The following is a 25,836-nucleotide window of genomic DNA, read 5'->3' as shown; positions in this document are numbered from 1 at the left end:
TATTCCGACCGGGAAACCCTGTTTTCGTTCAAAGACTGAAAATGTAAAATGGACTCTTCACGTGCACGCACGACCCGTCTCATTGTTCTCAGATCGACCACTTACCAAATGCGCTACTGTGTTCAGCCATGGCCTGCAAAGTCATCATTCAACGTTCTGCCGCCTTCTGAGAGCCTATGGGAGCCGTAGGAAGTGTCACGTTACAGCAGAGATCCTCAGTTTTCAATAAAGAGAGTGTAGAAGGCCAAGAAATGGTCAGAGAGGGCACTTCCTGTTTGAAATCTTCTCAGGTTTTTGCCTGCCATATGAGTTCTGTTATACTCACAGACACCATTCAAACAGTTTTAGAAACGTTAGGGTGTTTTCTATCCAAATCAAAGAATTATATGCATATTCTAGTTTCTGGGCAGTAGTAATAACCAGATTAAATCGGGTACGTTTTTTATCCGGCCGTGCAAATACTGCCCCCTACCCTAGAGAGGTTAATGAAATACTCTAAATCGCTACCCAGAGTTGTAAAAGGTTAAACCATCCAGGTAAGCAGAGGGAAGCACATTAATACATAGCACTTTCTTTTCCCCATGTTTATTTACAACATGGTCATGAGAACTATAGTAAAAGAGGTGTACAGTGTACTGCCAGGACTCAAAAGTAAGCAAGTTTCAGCATTTGTGTGGAGGATAAATTGTTTAAAATACACCCATTCCACGTTTATTCTAAATTTTTATGATTTAGCAGTATGAACAGTTCTGTTGTTCTCCATTATGAGTGGACCAACATGAAAGCAGACCCATACTTTACTAATGATAGCGGAGGAGGCACCTCTCACCTGTGTTTACGAGAAAAATTCATATTACAGCCGTTCTTACATGAGAATGAATCATCTCACCTGCTTGTAAGTATTACCCTCAGAATATTGTTCAGCAATTTTATGCGCACTATGATGACAATGAAGCATGAGAAAAGTTAGCAAGTTGTCAAAAGTCCCTTCAGTCTTTCCCTTCAGTTCCACACTTCAAAGATCTGAGTTAAATCCAGGACCTCTACACCAGGCGGTGTCAGAGGAAGGCCCTAAAAATTGTCAAAGACCCCAGCCACCCCAGTCATAGACTGTTCCCTCTACTACCGCATGGCAAGCGGTACCAGGGTGCCAAGTCTAGGACAAAAAGGCTTCTCAACAGTTTTTACCCCCAAGCCAAAAGACTCCTGAACAGGTAATCAAATGGCTACCCGGACTATTTGCATTGTGTGTCCACCCAACCCCCACAAAAACTATTTTTACGCTGCTGCTACTCTCTGTTTATCATATATGCATAGTCTCTTTAACTATACATTCATGTACATACTACCTCAATTGGGCCGACCAACCAGTGCTCCCGTACATTGGCTAACCGGGCTATCTGCATTGTGTCCCTCCACCCACCACCCGCCAACCCCTCTTTTACGCTACTGCTCCTCTCTGTTCATCATATATGCATAGTCACTTTAACCATATCTACATGCACATGCTATCTCAATCAGCCTGACTAACCACTGTCTGTATGTAGCCTCGCTACTTTTATAGCCTCGCTACTATATATAGCCTGTCTTTTACTATTGTTTTATTTCTTTACTTACCTATTGTTCACCTATCACCTTTTTCGCACTATTGGTTAGAGCCTGTAAGTAAGCATTTCACTGTAAGGTCTACACCTGTTGTATTCGGCGCACGTGACAAATAAACTTTGATTTGATAAATATGAACAAACTGAAAGGTGGAGAGTACGAGGAGAGTACCTTTGTGTTTGTGACATGGGAAGATCAGAGTAAGCCGCGGAAAGCCTGTTTCTTTCATCACTCCACACCCTGCTGTCTTCAATGGGACTATGGGAGAAAGGGCTGACCCCTACAAGAGCATCCAGTAGTGGAGGCTCTTCAGAGGAGGAAGGGGAGGACCATCCTCCTCACTGAATTTCAAAAGGAGAATTTTTTTTGTGAAACAATAAAAAAGTAATCCTTTTTAGATGAAACTATACTAAATATATTCACGTCACCAAAATAATTTCTTAAAACACACTGTTTTGCAATTAAGGTCTACCTTAGCCTCAAAAGCACTCTGTAGGGTAGCACCATGGTGCCTTAGAACAGCTAGTTGACGTCCTCCTCTGCATACATTGACTCCATAGATTTACACAGTAATTATTGCAACTTCCAGAGGATGTCCTCCAACCTATTAGAGCTCTTTTAATTTTTAAATGTTTTATTTCACCTTTATTTAACCAGGTAGGCCAGTTGAGAACAAGTTCTCATTTACAACTGTGACCTAGCCAAGATAAAGCAAAGCAGTGCGACACAAACAACAACACAGAGTTACACATGGAATAAACAAACATACAGTCAATAACACAATTGAAAAGTGTATATATACAGTGTGTGCAAAGGAGGTAAGATAAGGGAGGTAAGACAATAAATAGGCCATAGTGGCGAAATAATTACAATTTAGCAATTAAACACTGGAGTGATAGATGTGCAGAAGATGAATGTGCAAGTAGAGATAGTTGGGTGCAAAGGAGCAAAAAAATAAATAACAGTATGAGGGGATGAGGTAGTTGGATGGGCTATTTACAGATGGGCTATGTACAGGTGCAGTGATCTGTGAGCTCCTCTGGCAGCTGGTGCTTAAAGTTAGAGAGGGAGATATGAGTCTCCAGCTTCAGTGATTTTTGCAATTCATTCCAGTCATTGGCAGCAGAGAACTGGAAGGAAAGGTGGCCAAAGGAGGAATTGGCTTTGTGGGTGACCAGTGAAATATACCTGCTGGAGCGCGTGCTACAGGTGGGTGTTGTTATCAAATCAAATCAAATTTATTTATATAGCCCTTCGTACATCAGCTGAAATCTCAAAGTGCTGTACAGAAACCCAGCCTAAAACCCCAAACAGCAAGCAATGCATGTGAAAGAAGCACGGTGGCTGGGAAAAACTCCCTAGGAAAAACTCCTGAGAAAGGCCAAAAACCTAGGAAGAAACCTAGAGAGGATCAGGCTATGAGGGGTGGCCAGTCCTCTTCTGGCTGTGCCGGGTGGATATTATAACAGAACATGGTCAAGATGTTAAAATGTTCGTAAATGACCAGCATGGTCAAATAATAATAATCATAGTAGTTGTCGAGGGTGCAACAAGCACGTCCGGTGAACAGGTCAGGGTTCCGTAGCCGCAGGCAGAACAGTTGAAACTGGAGCAGCAGCATGGCCAGGTGGACTGGGGACAGCAAGGAGTCATCATGCCAGGTAGTCCTGAGGCATGGTCCTAGGGCTCAGGTCCTCCGAGAGAAAGAAAGAAAGAAAGAAAGAGAGAATTAGAGAGAGCATATTTACATTCACACAGGACACCGAATAAGACAAGAGAATACTCCAGATGTAACAGACTGACCCTAGCCCCCCGACACATAAACTACTGCAGCATAAATACTGGAGGCTGAGACAGGAGGGATCAGAAGACACTGTGGCCCCATCCGATGATACCCCCGGACAGGGCCAAACAGGCAGGATATAACCCCACCCACTTTGCCAAAGCACAGCCCCCACACCACTAGAGGGATATCTACAACCACCAACTTACCGTCCGAAGACAAGGCCGAGTATAGCCCACAAAGATCTCCGCCACGGCACAACCCAAGGGGGGGGGGCGCCAACCCAGACAGGAAGACCACGTCAGTGGCTCAACCTACTCAAGTGACGCACCCCTCCCATGGACGGCATGGAAGAACACCAGTAAGTCAGTGACTCAGCCCCTGTAAAAGGGTTAGAGGCAGAGAACCCCAGTGGGAAGAGGGGAACCGACAAGGCAGAGACAGCAAGGGCGGTTCGTTGCTCCAGCCTTTCCGTTCACCTTCACACTCCTGGGCCAGACTATACTTAATCATAGGACCTACTGAAGAGATAAGTCTTCAGTAAAGACTTAAAGGTTGAGACTGAGTCTGCGTCTCTCACATGGGTAGGCAGACCATTCCATAGAAATGGAGCTCTATAGGAGAAAGCCCTACCTCCAGCCGTTTGCTTAGAAATTCTAGGGACAATTAGGAGGCCTGCGTCTTGTGACCGTAGCGTACGTGTAGGTATGTACGGCAGGACCAAATCGGAAAGATAGGTAGGAGCAAGCCCATGTAATGCTTTGTAGGTTAGCAGTAAAACCTTGATATCAGCCCTTGCCTTAACAGGAAGCCAGTATAGGGAGGCTAGCACTGGAGTAATATGATCAAATTTTTTGGTTCTAGTCAGGATTCTAGCAGCCGTATTTAGCACTAACTGAAGTTTGTTTAGTGCTTTATCCGGGTAGCCGGAAAGTAGAGCATTGCAGTAGTCGAGCCTAGAAGTAACAAAAGCATGGATTAATTTTTCTGCGTCATTTTTGGACAGAAAGTTTCTGATTTTTGCAATCTTACGTAGATGGAAAAAAGCTGTCCTTGAAGCAGTCTTGATATGTTCTTCAAAAGAGAGATCAGGGTCCAGAGTAACGCCGAGGTCCTTCACAGTTTTATTTGAGACGACTGTACAACCATCCAGATTAATTGTCAGATTCAACAGAAGATCTCTTTGTTTCTTGGGACCTAGGACAAGCATCTCTGTTTTGTCCGAGTTTAAAAGTAGAAAATTTGCAGCCATCCACTTCCTTATGTCTGAAACACAGGCTTCTAGCGAGGGCAATTTTGGGGCTTCACCATGTTTCATTGAAATGTACAGCTGTGTGTCGTCCGCATAGCAGTGAAATTTAACATTATGTTTTCGAATGACATCCCCAAGAGGTAAAATATATAGTGAAAACAATAGTGGTCCTAGAACGGAACCTTGAGGAACACCGAAATTTACAATTGATTTGTCAGAGGACGAACCGATATCTTTCCGACAGATAAGATCTAAACCAGGCCAGAACTTGTCCATGTAGACCAATTTGGGTTTCCAATCTCTCCAAAAGAATGTGGTGATCGATGGTATCAAAAGCGGCACTAAGATCTAGGAGCATGAGGACAGATGCAGAGCCTCGGTCTGACGTCATTAAAAGGTCATTTACCACCTTCACAAGTGCAGTCTCAGTGCTATGATGGGGTCTAAAACCAGACTGAAGCGTTTCGTATACATTGTTTGTCTTCAGGAAGGCAGTGAGTTGCTGCGCAACAACTTTTTCTAAAATTTTTGAGAGGAATGGAAGATTCGATATAGGCCGATAGTTTTTTATAATTTCTGGGTCAAGATTCGGCTTTTTCAAGAGAGGCTTTATTACTGCCACTTTTAGTGAGCTTGGTACACATCCGGTGGATAGAGAGCCGTTTATTATGTTCAACATAGGAGGGCCAAGCACAGGAAGCAGCTCTTTCAGTAGTTTAGTTGGAATAGGGTCCAGTATGCAGCTTGAGGGTTTGGAGGCCATGATTATTTTCATCATTATGTCAAGAGATATAGTACTAAAACACTTTAGTATCTCCCTTGATCCTAGGTCCTGGCAGAGTTGTGCAGACTCAGGACAATGGAGCCCTGGAGGAATACCCAGATTTAAAGAGGAGTCCGTAATTTGCTTTCTAATGATCATGATATTTTCCTCAAAGAAGTTCATACATTTATTACTGCTGAAGTGAAAGCCATCCTCCATTTGCGAATGCTGCTTTTTAGTTAGCTTTGCGACAGTGTCAAAAATAAATTTCGGATTGTTCTTATTTTCCTCAATTAAGTTGGAAAAATAGGATGATCGTGCAGCAGTGAGGGCTCTTCGATACTGCACGGTACTGTCTTTCCAAGCTAGTCGGAAGACTTCCAGTTTAGTGTGGCGCCATTTCCGTTCCAATTTTCTGGAAGCTTGCTTCAGAGCTCGTGTATTTTCTGTATACCAGGGAGCTAGTTTCTTATGACAGATGGTGACCAGTGAGCTGAGATAAGGCAGGGCTTTACCTAGCAAAGACTTGTAGATGACCTGGAGCCAGTGGGTTTGGCGACGAATATGAAGCGAGGGCCAGCCAACGAGAGCATACAGGTCGCAGTGGTGGAAGGTATATGGGGCTTTGGTAACAAAACAGATGGCACTGTGATAGACTGCATCCAATTTGCTGAGTAGAGTGTTGGAGTCTATTTTGTAAATGACATCGCCGAAGTCAAGGATCGGTAGGATAGTCAGTTTTACGAGGGTATGTTTGGCAGCATGAGTGAAGGATGCTTTGTTGCGAAATAGGAAGCCAATTCTAGATTTAATTTTGGATTGGAGATGCTTAATGTGAGTCTGCAAGGAGAGTTTACAGTCTAACCAGACACCTAGGTATTTGTAGTTGTCCACATATTCTAAGTCAGAACCGTCCAGAGTAGTGATGCTGGACGGGCGAGCAGGTGCTGGCAGTTATTGGTTGATTAGCATGCATTTAGTTTTACTTGCATTTAAGAGTAGTTGGACTCCAGTTGAAGGAGAGTTGTATGGCATTGAAGCTCGTCTGGAGGTTAGTTAACACAGTGTCCAAAGAAGAGCAAGAAGTATACAGAATGGTGTCGTCTGCGTAGAGGTGGATCAGAGAATCACCAGCACCAAGAGCGACATCATTGATGCACACAGAGAAAAGAGTGTGCCCGAGAATTGAACCCTGTGGCACCCCCATAGAGACTGCCAGAGGTCCGGACAACAGGCCCTCCGATTTGACACACTGAAGTCTTTGACACACTGAACTGTCTGAGAAGTAGTTGGTGAACCAGGCGAGGCAGTCATTTGAGAAACCAAGGCTGTTGAGTCTGCCGATAAGAATGTGGTGACTGACAGAGTCGAAAGGTCGATGAATACAGCTGTCGTGTCTTTGGCTATGCCGGATTAAGTGATATGACATGCTAACTTATAAAATTATTTCTCTGTAATTGATATTACCTGATTAAGCTAATCATGTAAATGTAATTAACTAGAAAGTCGGGGCACCACAGAAGAACGTTTATAGAGCTGTTATCCTCTGAATAAACTCTTAAAATACTTAGTAATATTTTACATCGATAGCAGTCAATCTTAACCCGTATGTTGTTTCAGTCTCATCATGAAAGTTGTAATTCTTGGTTATCTGCACGAACCCAGTCTTTACTAAAATCATCCATACATCAATTGTCTTAATCATTTATTTACTACACTAAGTAATTAACAGAAAACATACAAACAGTAATTATCGTCACCAATGATGGGTAGAGGAATGTGCCCTACTGGCTAACAAGCATGGCTGGTCTGTTAGACAATGGGTCATAAAACGGTAAGCTGAGAAGTTACACAGAGTTCATTAATATTAACAATTGCCAATTGAAGGCTCACTCATTCGGGAACCTTTGCAATCAATATATATTTACGCTCATGTGTCGTCGGGATTCTTGTTGGAGAGTTTTGTTCTGATGGAGAGTTTGTCAGCGCTCTCTCTCTCTCGGTTAGAATGGATCTGTCAGAGCGACATTCATGAATGTCGTCATAGAATGGATGTGGTTGGTCTTCGCGTTCGATGATATAATTTACTTAGCTGCAGACTAATAATTAATATCAAAGACTTGTTCTTATTCTGTCGATATCGATAGTCTAAAAGTTAACCACGTGGTATGGTTCACTTTCAGTAGAATACTTGGCTGGTCAAACCTCTGGGCCAAACTCACGATGGAGTGGAGGCCTGGTCTGTAGAAATGTAAATCAGGGGGTGTTTTATAGGGCCCAGAGAACAGGCTTGTCAAATGACGCCTGGTCCTGTATGTGTCCCTGGGGGCGTGCCTATGACTGAGCTAGACTTGGTTACAGAAATATAATTCTATCACATTAACATCAGTACATAGCATCTCAATGTATTACAAATAGCTTTATCCTTAATAATACATTGTATACAACCATGTGGATTCAGTCTCATCGCTGAGGCTATCATGTAGACCGTTTTAGGGTAATATGGCTATATTGTCTCTTCTGAGTATCACAAAATTGTACCAAGCGGATCAGTTCGTAGCTGGAGTCTTCATCAATCTTCCATATCTTCTCCAGAACACACATGTCGCTAGGTTCTCCAATTCTATGAGTTGGAAGAATTTCCTTTGTCTCTCTATGAAACATGTTGTAGTAGATTCTCCTCTTGGAATTTTTACAACCCTGGGTTGGGGGGGAAGGTAGGTTGGGTGATGGTACAAAGGGGAGGGGGTCAACTGTCCTTCCTGTACCCAAAGAGGCCAACGTCATGACATACCCCCCCTGGTGGTTTGGATCTTGTTTATCCTGCAAGTTACAAATCAACATAAAATCATGACCACGTGATGTCCCATTGGTAGATCATCGTTGCAGTCCTCTCTGGTGGTTGAACTTGGTAGGCTCTCTGAAAGCGGAGCCGTCCACCACAAGGATGGGCAGTTGATGTCCGGTTGGTGGTCGCCGTTGCGGTCTCCTCTAGTGGTGTACCTTGGTAGGTTCCCTGGAAGCTGCAAAGTACCCCAGGGAGGGCCAGGGGATGTCCTGGTTGTTGATCGCCATTGCGGTCCCCCCCTCTGGTGGTTTACCTTGGTAGTCTCTCTGACAGCGGCATGCCGCCCCAAGGATAGGTTGTGGGTGTCCGGATTTGGGGTCGCCGTTCCGGACCCGTCGTCCAAACTGGAAGATCTGGGCAGTAACTTAGGCAGATGTTAACAACGCACACACACTCATGAAATATATATGATTACATTCATTCCCCAATGAGCGGCGTTGTGGCACTAAGGGATGGTTGTATGGGGACTTCGTTTATGGCTCTATCACTTCCTATGCATCAAAGGAACTGAACCGAAAAGGAATGAAAGCATAAACAAAACAAAAAAAAATACAAAATATAGTTCTCACACAAAAAAAAAATCATCTAATTGGACTGTATTCTATATACGTCCAATGTTCTGGCAAAATGATTATCATGGCATTGTCTCTAATGCCATATCTAGGGTTTTTCCTACTTGGTGTGTTGCTTAGGCGCTATCCTAAGTTGATAACTATATGATAAGTCTACAGCTGTAATGCACTAGTTTTGGGCAGTCTGCAGGGATGACCTATGGACTTCTGGGAAGAAAACTGGTGAGTGCTGTAGAGTCAAAGGCCTAGAAGTAAATGTTCACCTTTACTAAGGCTGGTATATTGCTTGGGCCCTTAAGTGGTCCTAGCATAAATCCTAATTGGATGTTCCGTTGTGCATGTGCGCTTCTGCTTACACAAGCGCGCATGTCAAGGGAAGAAAACCAAGTATCCGGGCAGATTACAACTTGTTCAGAATGAGTCTGACGTAGTCAGGTAATTTTCAGGTCAATGCCTGGAGGTCAGTCAGAATTGGTGTCAAATGAGTCTGTAGTAGTTTTTCTACAAGTCACTGTTTCTTCCACTTTTGTAGTGGCGATAGGTATGAAGTCTATTTCATAGCTATGTTATCCACGGAGGAGCTAACCTCACGACAGAAGTACTCTTTAAGTATTGGACCAGTCATACGTGGTGTGATCATGGTTCATGACTTCTAATAATTTTCCTCCTGAATGGAGGGTCCTATTTATTAGTGGCATGTGTGTTAACCATTGGAAGAGTGCACTGGAGATTCCCCTCCACGTGTTGCACTCTGAGTGACTCCTATGTCGCTGTTGTCGATGGTAATTTGATTGGTTAAATCTCTAACCTTCTTACTGATTTGTAGCTGGACTGACTGTTGCTAGTATTGGTACTGGTACTCAAGGGGACCAGTTATCCTACCGATTTATTCTGAAATATTATCTACCGGAACACGTGATTGGAGCATTTTACTAGTTGTATTGTAGTTGAACCTACACATGGCAAAGAATGATTATTGATGCCATTTGTTTTGGAGGTGGAAAAGTCCACTGGACTTCCTTTACGACCAGTGTGGTACACCTCAGTACTATCTTAGATGTGTTCTAAGATAATCCCCGTCTAGGGGCCTGTCTGCTCCTCACTGTTCTCATAGGAGAGTTTACAACTAGATTTGATTTATGCTCTGGCGGCCTCGTACGGTGTTGTCCGTAGTCTTGACCCCCCCACCGGCCTCGATGAGGCTCATCATGGGTCTGGGCTACTATTTCCCCCCTTTGTGCCTCGGGACCCCCCCACCAGCGGGTGGTGTTGGTGTCCGATGCGCAAACAAGAAGATCGGACCCTACGTACGAGTTTTCAGCGGCCGCGTTGTTATGAGAATGGCTGTAACCTTTCAACCAAATCTCCTGGTGTTTGTGCTTCAAAACACTCAGTGGCTGTCGAGGCATGTCAGTCCCCACCGCGTCCGCGTGTGGCAACCTCTTCATTACCTGCGAACTGAGACGAGGATATCGGTCTGTGATATTGCAAAGTGTTTCACCAGTGGGAGTCATCGGGTCAGTTGCTGGACTGACGCCATTAGTGTCATTGTAAGGGGTGACAGTCCCCAACAAAGCGGAAGGTGTATCATCGGGAAGCAGAGTATACTCTGCGCATCGATGTTTTTCTTGCTGGGACGGCCGCAGTGCTTGCGGAAGTGTCCAAAGGGCAAGAGAAGTTCATCTCAACTACCGTATTGCACGACTGCAAGGACGAGGGAAGGGAAGTTGCAGGGAAGTTGCTCATTCACAGAGACAGCTGGCTCGAAATCATGAAAAGAATGGTCAATCAGGTTGGCTGATGGAATGTGTTGAGATATCGTAATATCTCCATGGATCGGATTTTGTACCAAGAGGTTTCTAAACGTCTTTTTCCCAAGGGGTGCTTTCGACAGATACCCCTCGTGAAGGACTGCGTTGCAGCTAGCGTTAGGGGAAGACAGTGTGGTCAGTGGAGAAGGCACTGTGGCCTGTGACCATACCTGGTTGGTTTTCCAATCCATCAATGGGAGTAACCGATCCATCAAGTCTGCTCCAAGTAGGAGGGTTACAGTTTCGAGGCTGGTAACATACACAGGGTGAACGAGCGATACGTCCTGGAAGTGTAGTTTCAGCATGACTCTCAATGTGAGAGGCGAGGTAGTCTGAGTGACCCCTCGAAGTTTAGTATCGCATCGTTCCACTTTTAACCAACGTTTAGTTGGCTTCAAAGCCCTTTTTAGATCATCAAACAATGTTTGAGAGATGAGTGATATTGTCGCACCCGAATCAATTAGTGCATAACAAGCTAAGCAGTCCTCCAGGACTGTTTCCAGGTATGGCCGTTTAGATTCGTGGTTAGTGGACATATTCCCCACAAAGTGGAGTGGTCGTTCGCAACGACGTGATGTGCCATGTCTGTTCAAGGTGGAAGCAGATTGACTTTTCCGATTTTGAGTGGGCTTGGCTTTAACGAAGCGTTTGACCTTTTTCTTCGCAACTTTTTTATCAGAGTCTATAGACAAAGCCCGGGGGCTTGTTTCTTGATCAAGCGGGCCCTGGATAGGGTCTTGAATGAGAGCGGGAGAAATTTGAACTTTGACGTCCTTGCTATGGGTGTTAATTCCTGCGGACCTGGTGTCCGGTAATTCCCCGTCTAGTCCTTGTGACTTATCTTTTACCCTTTTCTCAAATTGTTCTCGCTTAAGTTCTTCCCGTAGTGGGACTTCTGGAGAACATTGGTCTACGTTTTGATCGTCCTTCAACCCTTTGTTACTCTTGTGCTCTGACACTTTTTGTGGGTTGGGTGCAGGAACGCAGCGAACGGGTCGATTGTAGCGGTAGTCATGTTGATGGCTACGTACTTTACAGTTATTTCGACCGCGGAGGTTATTGGAATCATGGTTTCGTGGTAGAAACTGTTGTTGTGCGTCATCTCTCGACGCTCCAATACCTGATAATGCACCCTCTAACTGGAGTGAGTGCTCCTGGTTAAACTTCAAAACCGAGTGGTCAGGGCTCTTAGCGTTGTGAACTTTTGATGCCTCAAAAGCTGTGCTTGCAAGCTCTCTGAGTTGTAAGATAGGCAAGCCAACGTGGGCGGCAGGGCCCAAGTAGGTAATGAAGGTGGGATACATGTTCGACAGAAACATTTGTTTGAATGGTAAAAGCTCTTCCATTCCTGTTTCTGTGAGTAGGCCAAAGTAAGCTGAACGAAGCCTATGATAGTAAGCTTGTGGGTGTTCGTTCCGAGCTTGTTTGACGGTGTTAGCCAGTGAGCTATCGTGTTTGCGAGTCGCAGAACCACTGAATTCTAATTTCAAAGCTGTGGCAAGTTTAGTGTAGTCATTTAGCACGTGTTGCTGTTGTAGACGAATGAACCTTGTCACGTGTCTATTTGACGTTCGCTTCAACAGGTAAACCCTGTCAGAACCCGTAGCGTTTGGGTAGCCATCCAACGCGTCCTCTATGTCAGCTAGGAACGTCTCAGTATCGTTTGGCTGACCTGGAACGGGGTCAAAGGTGAGGAATTTCTTGACGAGTTTGTCAAGGTATTCCGCGCCAAGCGGGCGGAGAGGGTTGGCTTCATCCTGTGGAGAAATTGGGGCCGAAAGGCCAAGAGAGGAAGCCAAGCCTTGTTGTTGGCCAAGAGGCGCCATATAACTCAGTGCCGAAGGGCAAAGAGGAGAAGACTGAGGGACACATGAGGGAGGCAATGTCTGAAACCTATTGTCTTCACTCCTGTGAGTACAGGGCTCCGGTTGCTTGGATGGGAAGTCGCGCTGTAGAGCGTGACCATTCTGGATTTCCTCCAGATGGTACCTAAGGGTGGAATTCTGCTGCATTGCAGAGTCCACTTGAGCGCTTAGAGTACTGATTTTGGACACGTGAGTGTCACACCTGCTCCTTTCGGTCTCAAACTTATCTGTCATGGTTTGCAGATAGAGGTCTTGAGTACGGAGCGAGAGATTCAGTGATGAGATTTCCTCTGCTTGCTTAGAAATCAATATTTCCAACCTCATCACCTGAGTTCTCTCATCATTCATTTGGTCAGCGACTTCAATAAGTTCTGCTGATTTATCATCCAACTTTGTCATTGTGTTCATTAACTGATCGTCTTTGGTCTGCAGCGCTTTGAGGAGCACCGTGTTATTTTGAGTAACATTCAACAAAACAGCATGCATGTTGTCAAGTTGAGCGCTCCTGTTTGTAGATAACTCTTCAGATGTATCTAGTTTGGCGTGGACATCATCGTATTTAGTTTTGGCTAAATCGAGTTGTTCCTGTAGCCTATGATTTTGTTCCTGTAGAAAACGATTTTGTTGAAGAGCTTGTGCTTGTTCATCGTCATACGTTTTTGCAATTACATTTAATTGTTCAGTTTTCGAACGCAGTTCCATAGCTAGCAGAATTTTTCCCTTGTCTGCCTTGGTCATTGGTTTCCCGGTTCTCTCCACCTGTCCCTTTATGTCTACCATTACCTGCTCGTGCTTCAGCTGTGGACTGCGGTATTGGACAGATGGCAAATCTCGGATGGCAAGACATCAGAGCTAGACTGGAGAGAACCTTTACGAGGCCTGCACCCGATGGTTGATTTTGGAAAACATTGTTGTCTGCTTTTCCACTAATGGCATAATTAGGGTTGTTATCGCTGCTGAGGTCAGAGATCAATCCATTTACGGGTGGAGGTTCACTAATTAGCGGGCGAGTGGGGACCACCCCATCTGATAGCTTGCACATTATTAGAACATTTGAAAGGAAAAATGTTTTTCCTAATTTTCCAAAATTTGGTTTTGGAACGTGGGGAGCTGCAAAGACGATTTTAATCTATTTATAGACGTTAATGAACCATCAGTACTGTACAGTACTGTGGAAGTTGGGCGTGAATGAATTTGCAAAAGCAAATTGAATTAATCAATGCCAATGATTAGTCCTACCTGGGTAGGCTGTCTGGGTATTAAACTTGAATTACCTGAGAGTTTGCTTCATCCAGGTTAATATGCAAAGTTTAAGTTGTCTCATTTAATTGGAAGAACCTAGAAAGGTATGTTCGACAATTTAACTTATTAAATTGAATGAGACGATTGGTTCCTACAATCTCCATTGATTGGATATCATAAGTGTAAACCGTAGGTCAAATGTTGGGACCCTTCACCACTAGGGTACGCACCTACCTGGGCTGAGCGTCAGTAAAGGGGTTTTACTGACTGTGCCTTGCTAAAGCAGATTTTACTGATTAATCTATTTAGGATATATCAAACCTGTATAGGCTATCTGGGAATTAACTTTGAATTACCTGAGAGGTTGCTTCATCAAGGTTAATATGCAAAGTTTAAGTTGTCTCATTCAGTTGGAAGAACCTAGAAAGGTATGTTTGACAATTTAACTAAATAAATTGAATGAGGCAATGATACCCAAGCAATTCAGATTGCAGAGTTATCATAACAGTAATGTAGTTTAAATGTTTAGAGTACATTCACCACTATACTTTCCCTTAAGGCCGAAGCCACATGGGATTCATTCCCGTCAGTAATGGGTTTTACTGAATGTGCCTTGCTAAAGCAGATTTTACTGATTAATCTATTTATGATATCTCAAACCTGTATAGGCTATCTGGGAATTAACTTTCAATTAACCTGAGAGCCTTGCTTCATCTAAGTTAAGTTTGGAAAAAGTTAATAATGTCTCATTATGGACGCCCAATCAATTTTGGATATTTAAAAAAAAAAAGATCCACTTGAAAAGGTAAATCTGGCAATTTCACTTGTTAGTTAAATTGAATGAGACGTCATATCCCGTGCTCCACGTTTGAATTTCCCCTAGAGATGTACTGGCAATTCTTCACCACCAGGGTGCAGAATGATGAAATTTAAACGGAAGTACAAAGGTCGGACTTCCGTCGCGCTACGGAGGAATTTTAAACGTGGTACGGAGAGAGGAAATGTTCCCTCTCTGTTAGCTTGCCCGTAATGCTAAGCTATTGCTACTTGGTTCAGAAGTATCCTTCCAAGCACCAAAATAGGATCCTTTCACTTATGGAAAGGGTGGGTTTTCTAGTGACGTCTCACCTTAACCCCATTCAGCATATTCTGCTAGCGTTTATGCTGACCGGAGCGACACGGTACTAAAATACAGATACGCATACGGTCTGCCCACACTGTCCTAGTGCGGTAGGCAAATTATTCGGCTCGGTTACCGGACAGTTAACTTCTAAATTCTAACCTTACTCTAGAAGTTAATATTTACCGACAGAAATAGTACCGTTTGGCCTAACGGACTAAAACTGGAATTTATTCCTCACTGCTATCGATATAAGACCGGGGCTATTTTAAATAGCTTCTCTCAATGGAAAATGCACAATCACTTTGTTTAGATAGCAGGCTGTTTGTACAATTCTGTTTGCACAATTGATATATAGAATTTCACAGCAAAGTCCAATTCTATCTTAGATTCCTCGCACGGGGGCTCCATATATGTCGTGTCTTTGGCTATGCCGGATTAAGTGATATGACATGCTAACTTATAAAATTATTTCTCTGTAATTGATATTACCTGATTAAGCTAATCATGTAAATGTAATTAACTAGAAAGTCGGGGCACCACAGAAGAACGTTTATAGAGCTGTTATCCTCTGAATAAACTCTTAAAATACTTAGTAATATTTTACATCGATAGCAGTCAATCTTAACCCGTATGTTGTTTCAGTCTCATCATGAAAGTTGTAATTCTTGGTTATCTGCACGAACCCAGTCTTTACTAAAATCATCCATACATCAATTGTCTTAATCATTTATTTACTACACTAAGTAATTAACAGAAAACATACAAACAGTAATTATCGTCACCAATGATGGGTAGAGGAATGTGCCCTACTGGCTAACAAGCATGGCTGGTCTGTTAGACAATGGGTCATAAAACGGTAAGCTGAGAAGTTACACAGAGTTCATTAATATTAACAATTGCCAATTGAAGGCTCACTCATTCGGGAACCTTTGCAATCAATATATATTTACGCTCATGTGTCGTCGGGATTCTTGTTGGAGAGTTTTGTTCTGATGGAGAGTTTGTCAGCGCTCTCTCTCTCTCGGTTAGAATGGATCTGTCAGAGCGACATTCATGAATGTCGTCATAGAATGGATGTGGTTGGTCTTCGCGTTCGATGATATAATTTACTTAGCTGCAGACTAATAATTAATATCAAAGACTTGTTCTTATTCTGTCGATATCGATAGTCTAAAAGTTAACCACGTGGTATGGTTCACTTTCAGTAGAATACTTGGCTGGTCAAACCTCTGGGCCAAACTCACGATGGAGTGGAGGCCTGGTCTGTAGAAATGTAAATCAGGGGGTGTTTTATAGGGCCCAGAGAACAGGCTTGTCAAATGACGCCTGGTCCTGTATGTGTCCCTGGGGGCGTGCCTATGACTGAGCTAGACTTGGTTACAGAAATATAATTCTATCACATTAACATCAGTACATAGCATCTCAATGTATTACAAATAGCTTTATCCTTAATAATACATTGTATACAACCATGTGGATTCAGTCTCATCGCTGAGGCTATCATGTAGACCGTTTTAGGGTAATATGGCTATATTGTCTCTTCTGAGTATCACAAAATTGTACCAAGCGGATCAGTTCGTAGCTGGAGTCTTCATCAATCTTCCATATCTTCTCCAGAACACACATGTCGCTAGGTTCTCCAATTCTATGAGTTGGAAGAATTTCCTTTGTCTCTCTATGAAACATGTTGTAGTAGATTCTCCTCTTGGAATTTTTACAACCCTGGGTTGGGGGGGAAGGTAGGTTGGGTGATGGTACAAAGGGGAGGGGGTCAACTGTCCTTCCTGTACCCAAAGAGGCCAACGTCATGACACAGCTGAACCGTATTGTCTATTATCGATGGCGGTTATGATATAATTTAGGACCTTGAGCGTGGCTGAGGTGCACCCATGACCAGCTCGGAAACCAGATTGCATAGCGGAGAAGGTACGGTGGGATTCGAAATGGTCGGTGATCTGTTTGTTAACTTGGCTTTCGAAGACCTTAGAAAGACAGGGTAGGATAGATATAGGTCTGTAACAGTTTGGGTCTAGAGTGTGTCCCTCTTTGAAGAGGGGGATGACCGTGGCAGCTTTCCAATCTTTAGGGATCTCAGATGATACAAAAGACAGTTTGAACAGGCTAGTAATAGGGGTTGTAACATGAACTGACATATGAACTGACATATGAACTGAGATGTTGTCAACCCAATCAAAGGATCAGAGAATGAATCTAGTACTGAAAGCATAAGCTATAGCTAGCTAATACTGCAGTGCATAAAATGTGGAAAGTAGTTGACTCAAAGAGAGAGAAAGACAATAGTTGAACAGCTTTGAACAAATTGAGAGAGAGCTATATTTCGTTGTTTTGTTTAGCCTACTCAAACACCCAGCTCAAACAGAGAGGGATGCTATGTTAGCTAGCTGGCTATGGCTATCCATACACTGGACATCTTCCAAGTCAAGGTAAGCTATTGGTTTTATTAATTTATTGCCAGCGGGGCCTTCTGGTGTAACTGCTAAGCTGCTTGCTGTACACTGTACTGCATGATTGTAGCAGGTTTATTAAAGTGTTAGTTCTAGCAGCTAGCTATGTTAACTATGACATTAGGTAATATGGTGACAACGATGTAGGCTGTGTGTAGCTGTTAGCAGTTATGGTGTGAAGGTTGGGCTTGGAAAGGTTTTTTTCGCCTGGTCACTGACACACGAAGGGAAAAGGTGAGAGGAGGGGAGCGCGTAGATGCAAGAAGGAATTATACAACGAGCAAATGATCATGTGTATGTGGCTGCTATGAAAGTGAACTATGTTTGCGGTGATCATGGGTGTATTCAGTCCACAGATTCTGTTGAAAAACTTTTCTTAAACAGAAGCAAATGGAACAGGGATAAACATTCCTGAATTTTTCCAATAGAAACTCTCATTTGCAGCTGTTGGACTAAGGATTACACCTTAGATCTTCTAGATTCAGGCAAGAGTGCAAGACGGTACTGAATGTGTCACTCTGTCACCTTGATTCCTGGAGAAAAAAAAGATCTCGACCTGTGCACCTACATTGTAAACTTTTATTTTTAGGATAGGTTGTAGCAACTTCATGATGGGTATAAGGAACATTTTTGTATCATGTTTTAGCCTAAACCTATCGATGTTACATTGAGCTGGGTGAATGGAATATAAAGGTCAGTCATCCGATATGCTATAATAGAAATAAGGCCATGCTCATAAAAAGATGATCGTCCTCCCTCATCTTAAACTGCACTGACCGCCACTGGCATCCAAGGAGAAGTAGCAACAAAGGAAGAGAGGTTAAGCAGGTCTGCCAGTGAGCCAAGCCACGCACACACACATGCACACGTTTTAGAATTGATTAGCAAGTGATTTGACATACAGTGTAAAGACTGAACAATGCATTTCTGTTGGCAATCAGTTAGCTATTATGCAGTATTCATATGTCACTTTTTAGCCCTTTTGAAAACAAATCACCGCAAACCATTTGGCCGTAGTCATGAATTCACACTTGAACAAAAAATAACACTCTCTGGAACAGTGTCTTCCTAGAGAAACATTTAATATGAAATTCAATTGAAATGGAAAATTCGTCCTAGTTTTTGATGGCGTGTGTGTAGACTGCTGGGCTGTCTCGGGGAAAGTGGTGGTGTCAGGATTATTCATGCCCTTGATTCAGCCTGATGGCTTGAGTATTTCGGCACTGGATTTATCAAACTGAGGCCAGATAATGAACAACGGTGTCTGCCAGGGCCCTAGAGGACCATGGTACTGCATGGGGATTAGGACCCGGCTTGATGTTTAAACACAATTGGTCATAGCATGACGCTGTTGGACATCAGTGAAGTAGGAGAGAGTGTGAGAGAAACCTTATTCATACATAGTTTAATATTTCCAATATGCTGATGTGGTTTGGACAGAGAATCCTGTGGTATGCGGGAGCCACATCCACCAGCCCTATTTATCATGAAGCCATGCTGAATCAGTACAGCACTAAGCTCCATCCGTGCTTCATTCTCTGGATGAAAAGAAATTGAATCTACTCTATATGCTCCACAGAGTTAGCACAGCAAGCACCCAAAATATTGCATGATATTACCTAAATACTGCTATGATTTAGTGTGTGTGTGTGTGTGTGTGTGTGTGTGTGTGCGCATGCCTGCTTTAAGGATTTCTGCTTTACAAATGTTTTAAATGTTTTCTCCATGTCAATAATAGAAAATTCATACAACTTCCTCCAAGAAAGCATTTAAAACATTTTATTTCACATGAAAGGGGCCTTTGTTGACATCTGATTTACAATTCATTCTTCCCAAACTCAGCCAGCCACTGGCGGTTTCTGTCTTGCAGATTTGGCCGAAGAACTCCACCCGTCAAATGATACTAATAGTTTCACAGTTTTGTTAGCATTTTATTCAGGTGGGTTATGTTAAAACTGGGTCTTCAATACCCAAGTGGTTGTTCAAATACAGGGTCAGTTTATCAGCATACAAGCAACCAATTCATGAATGGAATTTAAATGAAAGTGGGCACCTAAGGCAAACAAAAGTATCACATTTCAACTTCAGTCTAAGAAAATCACACATGGAATTGTCAAACATTCCCAAACACTCACTTTCTTTGATTTTCAACTGAGCAGAATGTCCACAAGTCTCATATCATGTAGCCAAATGTCAATCACACACACCCCCGAACTCAATGTTCACTCCTGCCATCACACTGTGAGTCCAGGGTCACCTTTACTTTCAGGAAGGAAAAAAGCAGTCCTCCCCAAACCATAACATTGTTATCAGCAGAGTGACAGCTATGGGCTGGTTTACTGCTGTCCAGAAGGGGCTGCAAAGCAAACTGACTTGGGAGAACAATCCATTGTTGTCTTCCCTTATCTCGTAATCTTCATCTGGTGGAAGGTAAATTGAATAAAGTAGTGCAGAGGAAAATTAGGTACTGCACTGGTCAGTGGAGTAGAAGGATAGATTCCCAGGCTTTTCCCTTGCGATGCCGGTGGGATTCAGATGCATTGTTGGGCTAAAACTGTGAGAATACTATGTTGGAGGATAACAGCCTTGTCAAACTAAACGGTGTTAATAATTTTTTCCCCCAGGGAACTTAGCCAAAGACTAAGGCTGTTTTCTGACAATAACAAATCGGTATCTTTGGGAGTCATCATTGAAAAAAAATGATCAAACTTTAACACTGATAAACAATGAGAATGTTAACTATGTTACCTAGCTAATACTTATTGAGCGCAGAGCTAACATGACATTACACCTTCTGGATACACAAGACTATAGTGTCTGCATCTGAGTAATTTGGAGACTTCTGGAAGCGTGAAAGTTATGTGCAGTCAACCTTAAACGTATACGTGTTTCAATCCCAGTGTTTGCTCTCACTGACGAGACACAATATCTGTATTCTTCTATGTTTTTGTAAAGACATTTCGTTTACAGCAAATTCCCTTGGCAGGTTGGTAAGAGTGGGGGGAGTCAGAGACAGAACAGACGGATTGTCTGAGTTGATGTGATTTTTCTTCTGTTATCTTGTTCCTCTCCTCTGTGTCAGCAAGCTGTCTGGCCTATCACAGGATCGGGCACACATAAACCACTGCTTCGTCCGTCCAACACATTTCTCCATTATTTCCGTCACAAGAGATTGAGAGGGCGTTCCTTTTGTGTTTTCGGCACAGCTCTCCTGCTCAGCTGTTTCCCCCTGCATGGTGCAACACAAATGAAGGTTTGGCTGTGTGATCTGTCACTACTGTCATAGTGGGAGGATGTTTACTTTGGCCAGCTCAGACACACATGGATATATAAACATAACTGCATTTCTCTGAATGTCGAAGATGCCGTCTTTAAAAATTACAGAGTCACTCATGGCATTAAAGGGATAACAATGAATGTCACAATGTGCAAATTGAACACAAACATGCAATAACAATCAATATATAATGGTTATGGCATATCATATATTAAAGTATCGTGATTGAAGACACTGTATGTGGGTCCTGTGTGGCTCAGTTGGTAGAGCATTGTGCTTGCAATGCCAGGGTTGTGGGTTTGATTCCCACAGGGGACCAGTACCACCAAATGTATGACTGTAAACTGTAAGTCGCTCTGGATAAGTGTCTGCTGAAATGGTTTCCAATGTTTTTTCACCCTCACTAATTTACTTTGATTGTGTTGTCAGTGGAGGGACTGTAATGAAAGTTATTGTAGTACATACTTGTAATAAAAGTCAAAGGAAGTTTGATAGAAATAAATGCTGCAGTTTTTACTACCGTCTGTTCCAAATTAAACTTTGAACTAACCAGATGGAACCTGCAAGCCTATATTAAACTATCAATAAAATGGGAGCTCAGTCAAACAATCAAATGCGTTCACCAAGGTCAATATTGGCCACACATTTCAATATGTGACCGACCACCTCGATTTGGTCTTATGTAGTAAAATTTGAAGTGGTGTGTTTTTTACATTGGATAAAAGTAGAGACTCCAAGCTAGAAAATTGTATATCATACACTGCAGTTGAGGAACAATGGGAAAGTAATTCTGCTTTGAAAATTGATAAACTTCACTTTTGAGAAAATGGCCCTCTCCTACTGGAGAGCTCTTCTTTGTCTACACCCATTCAGCATCATTCACACCGTCTTAATCCTTAGCCCCACCCATCTCTTTAAGGATTCACATGTGAGGACATGTGGTAAACACACACTATATCAAATAAAATTTGAAAAGTTTATTTGTCACATGCACAGGATACAGAAGATGTAAACGGTACAGTGTAGTGGTTACTTTAATGGTAGCAATATCAAAAACAGAAAGTGTCCAGATAAAAATATTTTTAAATATTTGATCATTTTTAGATGACGCTTACCCCACACACTTGTCTACATTGATGGGTCATGTGAAGGAAACGCTATAACCACCCCCAGCCACATATAGCTAAGTGGATGGGTCACTATTGTCTAGACATGTGCACATGTCATGAACTACAATAGATATCTGTAATCACCCCCAGACACACCTGGCTAATTTGATGGGTCATGTAACAATCCGTCCGAAGTGGAATCTTTTGTTTAGACATGTAACAATGAACCGGCATAATCCCAACTCATACTACCTCTGAGGGTGATTACTACATCTGATGGTTTAGAGCTTGGTAGTCACCTCATACAAGAACTTGGAAGTATGGCTTGACTGTACACTGTCCTTCTCTCAACACATATCAAAGCTGCAGGCTAAAGTTAAATCTAGACTTGGTTTCCTCTATCGTAATCGTTCCTCTTTCACCCCAGCTGCCAAACTAACCCTGATTCAGATGACCATCCTGACCATGCTAGATCACGGAAACTTAATTTATAGATCCATAGGTAAGGGTGATCTCGAGTGGCTAGATATTTTTTACCATTTGGCCATCAGATTTGCCACCAATGCTCCTTATAGGACACATCACTGCACTCTATACTCCTCTGTAAACTGGTCATCTCCGTATACTCGTCGTAAGACCCACTGGTTGATACTTATTTATAAAATCCTCTTAGGCCTCACTCTCCCCTATCTGAGATATCTACTGCAGCCCTCATCCTCCACATACAACACCTGTTCTGCCAGTCACATTCTGTTAACCCTGCTGTTGTGTTCCAGTCGAATTGGACCGTTTTCTCTCTGAAAAATGTAGTTCATTTAATCTGATTGTCATAAGGTTCCATGACTTTGTCCACACAGGGCATCTGAACACACCAAATACATTTTGATAATTTTCATAAAATTTGGGGTGTTTTATTTAACTTTTGTACACCTGTGGTGTTCCCGGTCAAAAATCACCCGTCATTGGAAATGAATGGGTGAGACTACAATTAGTGTATAAAATTTAGTTCAGGGACATGCCCATTCATCAGATGGACACACTTCCTCTCCCAGACCCCAACATGCATGTGTGTTTGAGCACCCACACACACACACACACACCTCACTCCCCTTCTTGGCTTACATGACAACCCCCACGGGAACCTTTCCCCAATTGAATCTTTCCCCACGGGAACCACACCTGTTGGCATTCTCACAAACAATTGCAACATTGTTTCAATAATATATAGAACTTTTCTCGCAGCTCTGGTATATAAAGCTTTTTTGAGGCCTTGCTCACAATTCATTCTGTGGCAGCACAATGACCAAATGATATACTGTATGTGAGGCTCTTGATCATATCTTTGATCATGACACTGGTGAGGAGGAGAGAGGCAAGGATATGTGGGTCTCTTGATTTTGGCTGGTGTGTACAGATCCAGAAACAAATCTAACACCAGTTTATGGAATGCAGAGTCTGGTCAGACAATTTTCAATTCGACAACCGTGATACAAGACCAGGCCACCGTCAACATGACAAGCTGGCAGTGATCAGAGAGGTTTGGCACAAGTGGGTGGAGCACCTGCCACTCATCTATAAACCAAGCCCATGCACATGCAACAACCACCACGTATTGTCCAACAAGTGCATGAGAACACACAAAATGTAACCACCATTGATTGACAGATTGTGAACATTTTAATGTTTTTGTAATTGTTAGTAATGCTGTTATTATTACTGTTGTTCTTTAATGTGTTCAGACATTGATTTTGTAATATGGTAAAGTTTTCATGAGTAGTTTTGGGCCTATGTCCTTTCTTTACTAATAAAATCATACCGGTCAGGTTTGACCGGGACACGACAGATGTTATTTTATGCCACTATTTAAACATTTGAAATGGTTTCAAAACAAATGTCCTTGTTAAACTTTGAAACAAAGTAGTCTATGATAAATAGCACAATATGTTTCATCTGAGTATTTCTTATAGTCAAAATAATCCATATATTATGCATTTTTTGCTCAAAAACAATTTGTATGAGCTCAGGTCAATGAGGCCTACAGGCCATAAATAGCAAATAGAAGTTCAACATTTGTACTGTTCCCAAGAACTTAAGTTAATAAAAAGATCTAACACAACATTAGGTGATACTATATGTACTATTATGGATTTATAATCAGCTATAATGGGGCGGTCATTTTGGACCAGGAACACAGAATTAATTAACATGAAACGAACACAACAGGAGGGTTAAAGGTCTCCAAAGCACACACATCCCTGGGTTGCTCGTCTTTTCAGTTCGCTGCAGCTAGCGACTGGAATGAGCTGCAACAAACACTCAAACTGGACAGTTTTATCTTCATTCAATCATGGACACTCTTACTGACAGTTGTGGCTGCTTCGTGTGATGTTTTGTTGTCTCTACCTTCTTGCCCTTTGTTCTGTTTTCTGTGTCCAATAAAGTTTGTACCTTGTTTTGTGCTGCTACCATGTTGTGCTGCTGCCATGTTGTATTACTACCGTGTTGTTGTCATATTGTGTTGCAACCATAATATGTTGCCATGTGTTGCTGCCATGCTAAGTTGTTGTCTTAGGTCTCTCTTAATGTAGTGTTGTGTTGTCTCTCTTGTCATGATTTGTGTTTTGTCCTTTATATATATATTTTTTAATCCCAGCCCCCGTCCCCGCAGGAGGCCTTTTGCATTTTGGGAGGCCGTCATTGTAAACAAGAATGTGTTCTTAACTGACTTGCCTAGGTAAATAAAGGTTAAATAAATATAATAAAATAAAAATACTACCAATACAAACATTGTCATAGCTGTAGTATACAGTGAAGGAAAAAAGTATTTGATCCCCTGCTGATTTTGTACGTTTGCCCACTGACAAAGAAATGATCAGTCTATAATTTTAATGGTAGGTTTATTTGAACAGTGAGAGACAGAATAACATTTCCCTCATTAAAATGCAAATCAATTTCTAACATTTTTGACATGCGTTTTTCTGGATTTTTTTGTTGTTACTCTGTCTCTCACTATTCAAATAAACCTACCATTAAAATGATAGACTGATCATTTCTTTGTGAGTGGGCAAACGTACAAAATCAACAAACTTGGTTCAACGTTAGCTAGCTAACATTATGTTATAACTAGCAATGCAAATGGTTTCCTGATTCAAATAATATTACTACCCAGATCATACATGTAATGTTAGCTAGCGAGCCAGCAAGCTAACGTTTGCTAACTAACTAACAGTATGCTTTAACTTGCAATAAATTGTCTTTCTGACTAAATTTGAAACTTATCTTAAGAAGTAGCAAGACTCTTACCCGTATACATGGATGAACGCTTCACGGTATGACTGGAACCATTTAACACTGTTTAGTTTGGAGCTACATCTTGTTTGGCCAGCGTTGTGTTAAGTCACTCTAGTTCACACTGACTGTGGCGTGTGCAGAAAGTAGCCCATCACTTTTTCCAACTGATCTGTCAATAGCGCCTGCTAAGTTCAGGGCATCAATGTTGTTGAGACTTTTGTAGTTCTTGATGGCTAACGTTATATCTTTCAAAAATGAATAGCTCACGTTATACTGAACAGCTCACGTTATAGACAGAAGCATGCTACTTGTCAGAACAATCCAAACTCATCTCCCGGCATGTCCAGCACATCCATTATCTCAGCCAATCATGGCTAGTGGGAAGGATCTTGTCTTTTTCCGTGGCTAAACCAACTAGGCTCGTAATTTAACAATTGTATTCATATTCATGGTTGGAATACAAGTTTATTATTAAGGCACATGAAAGTTCACATGTTCCTAAAAGTATTTCTGTCAAAATGCGCATTTTGAGAAAAAATGAATGCTTACGTTCAAATGCCGCTCCTGTGAAGTAGTGACGTGCGCCATATGCCTACAGTATATCTGAACATTTTAGTTTCCTGTAGTTTCCTGAAACGAGTCACATATGTCATTCAATGTCCAATATCCATCAAGACAGATTTCTGATAGTTCTAAGAACACATCACTACAGACAGCTTGTCAGAGAAGAAGAAGGAATGGATATCTTGCTTCCTGGTTGAAGGTCCTCTATACTAGTGAACTATGACACCTTGTATTGATTCAATCTGTAAAAAGGAATTATTTTTAGG

This window comes from Salmo trutta, chromosome 13 (genome assembly GCF_901001165.1).
Source record: "Salmo trutta chromosome 13, fSalTru1.1, whole genome shotgun sequence".
Lineage (NCBI taxonomy): Eukaryota > Metazoa > Chordata > Actinopteri > Salmoniformes > Salmonidae > Salmo > Salmo trutta.
The sequence above is the reverse complement of the archived record's forward strand: the minus strand, read 5'-3'. Positions refer to the sequence as shown.